This window comes from Peromyscus maniculatus, chromosome 1 (assembly GCF_049852395.1).
Source record: "Peromyscus maniculatus bairdii isolate BWxNUB_F1_BW_parent chromosome 1, HU_Pman_BW_mat_3.1, whole genome shotgun sequence".
Classification (NCBI taxonomy): domain Eukaryota; kingdom Metazoa; phylum Chordata; class Mammalia; order Rodentia; family Cricetidae; genus Peromyscus; species Peromyscus maniculatus.
The window spans coordinates 197,601,355-197,611,396 of record NC_134852.1 but is presented as its reverse complement, the minus strand read 5'-3'; the positions used below and the strand labels follow the sequence as shown (position 1 = coordinate 197,611,396).

The window sequence follows — 10,042 nt, the reverse complement described above, 5'->3', positions numbered from 1 at the left end:
AACCAAACCAAACCAAACCAGAAGACAAGCCAAAGAACCAATCAAAAGGAGGAGGCAATCATAAAGGATGAAAGAGATAGCATATTGATTTAAAAAGAAAAGAGATGGATTCAAGGAGATATAATAACTATGAAGTACTGGTGTAGACTTGAAAAGTATAAATTATAGCTGACAAGATTTGGGAGTAGGAACAGATAACCAGCAATGGTAGTTAGTCTTTTTTCAAAAGAATGTTTGTTTACTTATTTGTGTTTATAAAGCTCTTAAAAAAACTTTTTTTTAAATACAGGGTCTCACTATGTAGACCAGGCTGGCCTTGAGCTCATAGAGATCAGCCTGTTTCTGCCTCCCAACTGTTGGGATTGAAGGCATTTTAATTTTTTCCTAACTACGTGTGTATGTTTGTGTCTGTGTGGTGCCTGTGTGTGAGTGCAGGTGCCCACAGAGTCCAAAAGAGGGAGCTGGGCCAGCTGGAACTGGAGTTACAGGTGGTTGTGAGCCACCTGATGTGGGTGTTGGGAAGCAAGCCCGGTCATCTTCAAGAAAAAGAACAGTACACACTCTTAATCCCTGAGCTGTCTCTCCAGCCTCCTTTTTTGTTTTGTTTTTAAAAAAATGTAAGTTGACACATAATAGTTCTACATAATTAGAAGGAAGGTATGCTAGCTTAGTACATATTTACAATATGCAATAAAGCTTTTTTTTTAAACTACTCTTTTCCAGAATTGATATTTCAGGTAAAGTTAATGAAGAAATAGTATTTAAACATTATGATTAATAAGCTCTGATGAATGCCAGGCGGTGGTGGTACACACCTTTAGTCCCAGCACTCGGGAGGCAGAGGCAGGTGGATCTTGTGAGTTCGAGGTCAGCCTGGTCTACAGAATGAGATCCAGGACAGCCAGGGATACACAGGGAAACCCTGTCTTGGAAAAAAAAAAAAAAAAGCTCAGATGAATAGATAAGTGTGGGAGAAAATTATACTATCAATATTTATGGAACATTAGTACAATTAACTCTGTAGTATGTGACAAACAAAGTTTGAATGAACTTCGAAGACTCAGTACCATTAAAAACTAGTTCTTGGTCCAGAGAGATGGCTCAGCAGGCATACTCTCTAGTTTTATGTCAACTTGACATACACTAAAGTTATTTTGGGAGAGGGAACCTCAAGTGAGAAAATGCCACCCCCAAAACTGTCCTTAACCACTGAACCATCTCCCCAGTCCCTAAATAAATATTATTTTTAAAGATTTATCTTATTTGGGGGCTGGAAGGAGGGCTCAACAAATAAGAGTCCTTGCTGCTCTTGCAGGGACCTGGGTTCAACTGCAGTCCCAGGAGACCCGATACCTTCATCTGACCTCACAGACACAAAGCATGTACACAGCGTACATACGCACCTCCAGACAAATACTCACACACAAATTAAAAATGAATACATTTAAAAAATTAAAACCACATAAAATATTTCATTTTTATTCACCTGTGTGTATACCAAATGTATGGGGTGCCCTTGGAAATCAGAAGAAGTTGCTGGATTCCCTAGGGCTGGAGCTACAAGCAGTTGTGAGCCTCCACAGAGATGCTGAGAACTGAACTCAGGTCCTCTGCAAGAGCAAGCTTTAACTGCTGAGCTATTCCCCTCCAGCTCTCCAGTAAATATATATATATATATATTTCTAAAACACTGGTTCTCGGGGCTGATGGTGCAGGGGTGATATGGTTGCTATGTAAATGTGAGGCCCTGGGTTGGGACCCTGAGAACCCAGGTACAGCTTGGCATTATAACACGTGCCCTGTATTCTCAGTGCTTTTATGATGAGATAGGAGAACCCTGGGCCAGCTAGCATGGCACACACAGCAGCAAACAACAAAGGCCCTGTCTCGAACCAGGTGGAAGTCGAGACCAACCAAGACTGTCCTCCGACCTCCGCACACACACCAGCGTGTACACTCACACATTTAAAATCTAGTTCTAAGGCCATGGGGAAGTCAAACTGGAAAGCACCAGTCAAGTGACAGCTTTGAGTATCACCTACAAAGTCAAGTAGTACTTTCCCCTGGGCATTGTGAATCATGTCTATAATTCCAGCACTTGGAGGCTGAGGGAGAAGGAGCAAAAGATCAAAGCTAGCCTGAGCTGTAGAGTGAGACTCTTTCAGACAAATGGACATACAAGAAATAAAATAGTAAAAAAAAAAATTCAGCCAAAGGGTCAGTGGTGGCACACACCTTTAATGTGGATCTCTGAGTTCAAGTCCAGCCTGGTCTACAGAGCAAGTTCCAGGACAGCCAGGGTTACACAGAGAAACTCTATCTCAAAAGGAGATGGATGCAGTGGTCACATGCCTTTTGTCCCTATGCTTAGGCAGAGGCAGGCAGATCTGTGAGTTTGAGTTGCTACATAGCAAGACCCTGTCTCAAAAGAAAAGGCGAAACAAGCAAACAAACACCAGTACAACAAATTTTTTGAAGAGTGACATAACTAACCTGTCATTCTTTAATCAGATTGACAAATGACGATGTCTGAACCAAGGAAAACGAAGATGCACATAAACGTAGAGAGAGCGTTCCTGTAGTCCCCGCTCTCGTGAAGGTAAGAGGACCAAAGCAAAGCAAAGAACAAAGGCCAGTTGCCATGGCAGGAGGGTAGAATGGGTTCTGAGTTCTAGAAGGCTGCACACAAGGCTACAAACACTGGAAGAAACCAATCGACAAAGAACAGGAGTGCCACCCTCCGAATCCAGCCACCAGCTCAGGCTCAGAGGTGACCGGCGTTAGGACAATAGAACGTATACCGATTTAAGTGTTGATTTCTGATGCTAACAAAACATGTGGTATGTGAAGTTGTATGTAGAACTGGGTGTGATAAGGCATCTGGGAGAATACACACACACACATACACACACACACACACACACACACACACACACACACACACACTCACACACAAATGAGTCCCGCAGCCCACCCCTGTGATGTGAATGCTCAATCCTTGTACAGTGTTGCTTGAGCTACCGACCTCTCTGCTCCAGCCCACTCTGCTGTGGAATAATCTTCCTGTATGCTGTGAATATGTATTACTCTCATTGGTTAATAAAAAGCTGACAGGTCGGTAGCCGGGCAAGAAGTACAGGCAGGTCAGCCAGACGCAGAGGACTCTGGCTGGAGGAAAGGTGGAGTCGGAGGAGTTGCTAGGAGCTGGAGAGGGAACAGGACATGCTGGAGGACAGGTAACGCCATGAGCCACATGGCAAAATGTAGATTAATAGAAATGGGTTAATTGAAATCATAAGAGCTAGTTATTAATAAGCCTGAGATATCAACTGAGCATTTGTAATTAATATTCAGTCTCTGTGTGGTAATTTGGGAAGCAGCTACCTGTTATTTGGGAGCAGGCAGTCGGGACAGGAAAGCTCTGCCTACACCACTCCATCCCTTGAAGTGTATCTTCCCTTTCTTAATAAGCTCTCTTGCTTTGCCTGCTACCACACACGTGTTTCTGTCCAATTCCTTGTTCTAGTCCCGAAGACCTGGGAGTCCCTGAAGAGGGGCCCCCTGAGCCTCTGATATTACTGATAACATCAGCCATTATCAGTAGTGCAAAAGTAATAAATGTGACTTGGCATTAAGTTAAACATTCCAAAAGTCTAGAGGGACAGAATTAAGAGCCAGAGTTGTAAGTGAAAAATATAATAAATAACAGAGGGAAAGAGAGGGTGGGGAGGGAGGGAGAGAGGGAGAAAGACAGGGCAGACAGAAAGAAGCAAGGAAAATAAAACACTACCTGGTGAATTTCATGATTCTAATCTGATCAGGGTATGACCCTAGCTTCTTTTTTCTTTTTTTTGATGGGGGGACAAGGTGTCTCTGTGTAGCAGCCCTGGCTGTCCTAGAACTCGCTCCATAGACCAGGCTGGCCTGGAACTCAGAGAGATCCGCCTGCCTCTGCCTCCAAAGTGCTGGGATTAAAGGCGTGCACCACCATGCCTTCTGTTTTTTCTTTTCTTCCTTCCTTCCTTCTTTTTTCTTCTGGTGGAGGGATAGAGTCTTTCTGTGTAGCCCTGACTGACCTGGGACTCACAGAGATCTGCTTGCCTCTGGCTCTGGAGTGCTGGGGTTAAAGGTGTGTGCCACCTCCACCCTCTATCCCCCGCTCAGTGGTAGAGTGCTTATCTAGCATGCATGAGGCTTTTTTTTTTTTTTTTGAGACAGGGTCTCGTTTAGCCCAGGCTGGCTTCAGATTCTGTATGTAGCCAAAGATGGGCTTCAGCTTGTAAATCCTCCCCCTCCTGAGTACTAGGATTACAGATGTATACCACATCATCCAGTTTACGGGGTGCTGAGGGTCAAACCCAGGGCTTCCTGGATGCTAGGCAAGCACTCTATCAACTAAGCCACATTCTCAGCCGCGGGGGTGGGGGGTGGGGGATAGGGGGATTATTTCATTCTCACTTATACCCCAATAAGCCTGAAAAGGGAGGGTCACGTGTTACATTTATAAGAATAACTTACCACAAGTTTCAAAATAGTTAACCTCCCCAGTGTTAAAAGAAAGGGGCAAATCGTGGAGGGATGCATGTAAGTCAGGCATGGTGGCCTGCTCTTGTACTCCCAGCACTAGGGAGACTGAGACAGGAAGACAGTGAGTTCGAGGCCAGCCTGGTCTACATATCAAGTTCTGCAAACAGCCAGGAGCACACAAAAAAGTGTATGTGGCATAATTCCTCTGATAATACGCTCAAGAGAAAACACACCGTACTGTACTTACAACCATAGGCAGAAAGCTACAGAGGAGGAGTCACCATGGTAACAGTCACTCCCTGATTCCTAGTTGTGTCCAGGGCAAAAAGAGGGCTGATTTGGAAGGGTTGTGCCAGGGACCTGGGATGCAGAGGTCTTGTTTCTTGGCCTGTATCACAGATTGCTCATCTCATAGCTTGTAGCTGCACTGCACAAGCCAGTCGTACAGATTTTTCCTTGCTGCCCTTTCCCATTTTAAACACGGCGTCTTTCAGCGCGTCTTTAGTGAAATGGGCACAGAGCGGAGCGTTGGTCACCCACATTGTCTCGCCCTTCCCCCTCCTTATCCGACAGGCTTCGAGGATCTTGGCTGCAGAACCCCAAGGTCTCATCCGCTCCTTGTTTCACTGGGAAGCAGAGTGCAGTTCATGTGGGGCACTTCGGCACACCTCACAAGGCGACATCATCGCTGATAGAACTAGTGCCGAAGGGGTAAAGGCCACGTCACCCTGGGGCCCAGGAGGCTACCTCTAGGGGCCGGTGCTGAGGTGGGCACCGGTGCCCGAGGAGCAGACCGTGACAGAGCCACTGACGAGGGAAGTCTCGTATCTGCTTCCCTCTCTGGAACCACACACACACACACACACACACACACACACACACACACACACACACACACACACACACACACACCAAGCTCATGCTGTACCTGCCGGTTCTCAGCATCAGTCAGGAGGAAGGGGCCTATGGGACTTCCTGCCAGCCCCCATCTGAACCGCTTGTCTTCAGCTCGGGGTCTCTGATCGAGAGTTACATGAATGCCAGTCTCGAGCGGCATTCATAAATCCTCCACGGTGAAGGGAGGATAAGGCATAGAAAGCCTGGGAATGTTTCCTCTTGGGCCCCCTGGTCTTTCCAAACGTTTAAGTAACAAGCTAGTTCTTTGCGTTTTTGTTTCATGGATGGAGGCATGTGACCCACAGAGTGAAGGTCAGCAGGCCTCATCCCAAACCATGTCACACAAGAGCCTCTCCGAAGGCACGTGGGCAGAGGCCATCTGGTTCCCAACAAGCACACATCTCCAACCCAAGCAGAGCATTTGTGGGCGACTTCGCCTTCCTCCTCCGTGGGAGCGGCTGGGGGTGTGGCTAGGGCTCGGCTTCAGGGATACACGCAGCCCTCCTGGCATGGCGATTTCTCCAGGGGATAGGTCCTGCGCATGCTTGGCCCGGGGTGTGTGTGTGTGTGTGTGTGTGTGTGTGTGTGTGTGTGTGTGTGTGTGTGTCTGACAAAACAGAAAAGAGGTAAAAGAGAGAACTCGCGTTTATTTGGGGGGAATTGGAGCTGTTCTGAGGTGGTGAGTTTATTGGAAAGAATCCAGACTGCTCCAGCACACACACTGGATTTAGCAGGGATTGTCCAGATTCGACATCCGTTTTTGTAACCATTTCCTTGAGTGGAAGTAATCAGCCCCTAGTGGAGAAAGTTGTCTTCGGCAGCTGCCGGGGGAGGCCCGGGAATACCCGATGACAGGGCACGGGCGCCCCCCTGTGGCAGTTTACAGTGATGGCAGCCCTGAACTTGGACATCCTTGTGGTCTTAATGAATCTGGTGCGGTAAGCTGTTTACATCCACCGTCCTGCCTTCACACGATGAAGACAACTCTCCACCAGTGCTTGTATTCCTCCCTCAAGCCCCAAATCTGAAGTCCAGACAGAAGTCCCGCAGATCCGGGGCTCAGGGTCCTCTGCCTGGTTTGTGCTCTATAACACTTGCTGCTCTTGACTCTGACCAGTGCTTCCGGTTGTCTTTATCAACGGATCACAACTTTCCCAGGCAACTTGCTTTCCTTTACATGCCCGGAAGAGAAGAGGCAGAATAAATATAATTTATATGAAGAAACTATGAGTGGGGGTGTCTTCCTGGCACAGCCTTGCTAATCTAACATCTCCAGTTACACAGCAGCCACATTGTCACTTTCCTAGGGATAATGTCCCCAAAGACCACAAGCCTGGAAACAATGTCCCTCTGGAAAGCTGCACATGACTATGTGGTATTCCTTCACATCAACATTTCCTCATTAGTAAAATACACAGAGAAGTGGCCAGTGAGTTATATAAACATGGAGTGTTGGGCCAGAGTCCTTAAGGCTTGGTCCTGGATGTGGTCACTGATGAGGAGGAGGACAACATTACCCATCAGGGAAACCCCAAAATTAGCAGGAATTAGGGAATGCGATGCTGGTCTCCATCTCTCAGGACATTGCCTTTTGTAGGTTTCCTTAAGTGACTTTGGCCTCTCCCTGACAGAGGTTAGTCATCTCTACAAAGGGGTAGCCATAGTGGCATCATCGGCAGAAGCCCTGGTCCTCACCCTTTCACACCTACAGGGCACTAGGAAGATTCTTAGCTGTCTATTTTTACAGGTGAAGAAATTGGGACTCAAAGAGTCTTAATGACTGGGTCATGTCTACATACTGGGATGTGATGGAACTGGAATCGCAGTCCAAGTTCTTGGGTCCAAAACTACCAACCAGCACCACAGCCTGTTGCTTTCTGGAGAACTGATGTGGTTGTTTCTGGATGTTTCTCTAAAGATTTTCTATAGAAATGCAGATGTTCATGTCTCCTTCCCTACAGGAGCACACACCCTGTCCTGCACCATGTCCTCCATATCAGACAGGAACTCCCTGAGCTGTTCAGCGGTGTGTCTGGAACCAGGAGTCCTTTTTCTTATGGCTGAGCATTAGTATCCTGATGGACCTACCATAACTTATTTCCCACTCCTCTAGTGATGGTTCCCATCTTCAGAAATCATCAACAATGCTCCAAATGAATAGTTTTGCACTCACTGCTTCACACACATACACAGCAAATGCTCATGTGCTTTTGGTCACTCACTCACGAAGATTCTGAGGACACAGAGACCAATAGACCAATAGTACTGGGTCCCCTCCTGGAAGAGTGTAGCCTTGGGGAGATGGTGAGGGGCCTGGGAGGGCTGGCCTTCTCTAAAATTCTGGAGAAGTCCTGGTCTCATAAAAATCACATTCTCCCTCCCATGATGCTGTACCCTCACCAGATTTTTTGTTCTAATTGTCAGTCTCCATTTGGGCAGCCTCTGAACTGGGGTTTTGTTCTGTTGGTTAGTTTTTCGAGACAGGGATTCTCTGTGTAGCTCTGGCTGTCCTGGAACTTGCTCTGTAGACCAGGCTGGCCTTGAACTCAGAGATCCACCTGCGTCTGCCTCCCAAGTGCTGGGATTAAGGCATGCACCACCACCGCCTGGCTTTTTTTGTTTGTTTGTTTACGAACTAAGGGTAATAGTTGGAGATAAGACACCATGAACAGACAGAGTGGGAGAGCGCCCTCTTGTGGACCTGTGACAGCAAAGAGTCCTCTCAAGTCCTACTGAGCAGTGGTTCTCAACCTTGCTAACGCTGCCACCCTTTAACACAATGCCTCATGTCGTGGTGACCCCCAGCCATAAAATTATTTTCATTGCTACTTCATATCTGTAATTTTGCTACTGTTATGAATCATAATGTAAATATCTATGTTTTCCAAGGGCCTTAGGTAACTCCTGTGAAAGGATCATTCAACCCCAAAATTGTCACGACCCCCAGGTTAAGAACCATTGTACTGGAACTTGACAGTTTAATCTGGGGACCATCCTGTGTCCCCATTTTAAGGTATGACATCAACAGAAGAGATAGAGTTGGAAGAATGTGATTTTGAGACCAAAAAATGAAATGAAGGGAGGGAGGATTGGAGATGAGGAAATGGATCCACAGCAGTATGATTGGGAGAGCCAACGAGAGTTCAGCAAATAAAGCGCCTGTCGCAAAAGCCTGGTGACCTGAACTTGACCCCCAGAACCCATAGAAAGGTGAAAGGAGAGAAGAGATTGCACACACACACACACACACACACACACACACACACACACACACACACACCGTGCACACACAATAATAATAAAAAACCAAAGCGGAAGAAATTTCAAAGATCATTCTTTCAGCATTCAACCGGGGCCTAGACCTCAGTGAGCGTCCAGACATTCCACCCCGACCTGTAACCCCTTTGCAGTGAAAACAGTGATGCTCAAATCAGCACCAAGGCAGCAGGACTTAAATCCAGTCACATCAGGCAGGACCAGCCCTGGGAGAAAGCCAGTCCTGAAGTTTCCTTCCATTTGGAAAGGACCTGGACTCACGGCTTGGTTGCCTTGTACATCTGAGCAGCTCCAGGCCAGGCAGTGTCTGTGGTGGTAATCTAATTGTATTGAAATATTATTTTGATTTGTACTGAAATATTAATTTGATTGTATGTTAATAAATAAAGTTGTCTGGGGGTCAGAGCTATTAGAGCCATAGCAAGAGTGTGGCGGTGGTGGCACACGCCTTTAATCCCATAGATATCTGTGTGTTCAGGGTCAGAGCTATTAGAGCCATAGCAAGAGTGTGGCGGTGGTGGCACACGCCTTTAATCCCATAAGATCTCTGTGTGTTCAGGGATACAGCCAGCATTGGAGACATATGCCTTTAAGACCTAGGGGGCTGTACATTCAGACAGTGACGAGGCAGTCATGTGTTTGGGTTTACAACCAATGAGAAGGCAGAACAACATACTTTAAAAATACGAACCGAGAGGAAGTAGCTCTTTTTTCGCGAAGCTGGGACAGCAGGAGGAAGGGTGAGATTTTAGCTCTGAGCTCTGACCTCTCGGCTTTCTCTTTTACATTGTTTCTGTGTTTCTTATTTAATAAGATGGTTGGTTACATCTACATCTGGCGCCCAACGTGACAAGAATCCATTAAAAACTGCTTGGCTTGGCGGCAGGTCCGCTTTCCCGCAAGGGCGGCAGGCGGCCCGCGGCGGCGGCGGCGGCGGCGGCGGCGGCGGCGGCGGCGGCAGCAGCGGCGGCACACGGCGGCCGGCGGCGATCGGCTTCTTAGTCCGAGCTGCTGGCGTCCTAGTCCGGGTAGCAACTTCTAGCCCGGGCCTAGGTCTGTGAGCAGCTTGCCTAAAGCCGGTGCTACAAACAACTCAGACCTGCCCTGCCGAACAGGGCCCTGTAAAGCCAACGCACGTGGTCGGAGCTTAAGGAAGCCAGACCCAAGCCTTGACTCGGCACAAGAGGGAACACGTGGCTGCATTTAAGCTTTAGCCGGCTACGCTTTCTTGTGCGTTCTCTCTTTCCTCTCTCTCTCTCTCTCTCTCTCTCTGGATTTACACCTGGGACACTAGGTGGCTGCTTTGAAAATCCCCTCGGATTTCTACTGTTCTACGCAGATT

The 10,042-nt window shown here is 47.4% G+C and overlaps 1 long non-coding RNA gene across 1 annotated transcript; it reads left to right on the top strand.

Annotated features, from left to right (window-relative positions):
• The first annotated feature begins 2,599 nt into the window (after positions 1–2,599).
• On the top strand, positions 2,600–6,648 carry LOC143271164 (uncharacterized). Its single transcript, XR_013048379.1, has 2 exons — positions 2,600–2,770; positions 5,101–6,648. It is a non-coding gene; the product is annotated as an uncharacterized LOC143271164 (long non-coding RNA).
• The last annotated feature ends 3,394 nt before the right edge of the window (positions 6,649–10,042 follow it).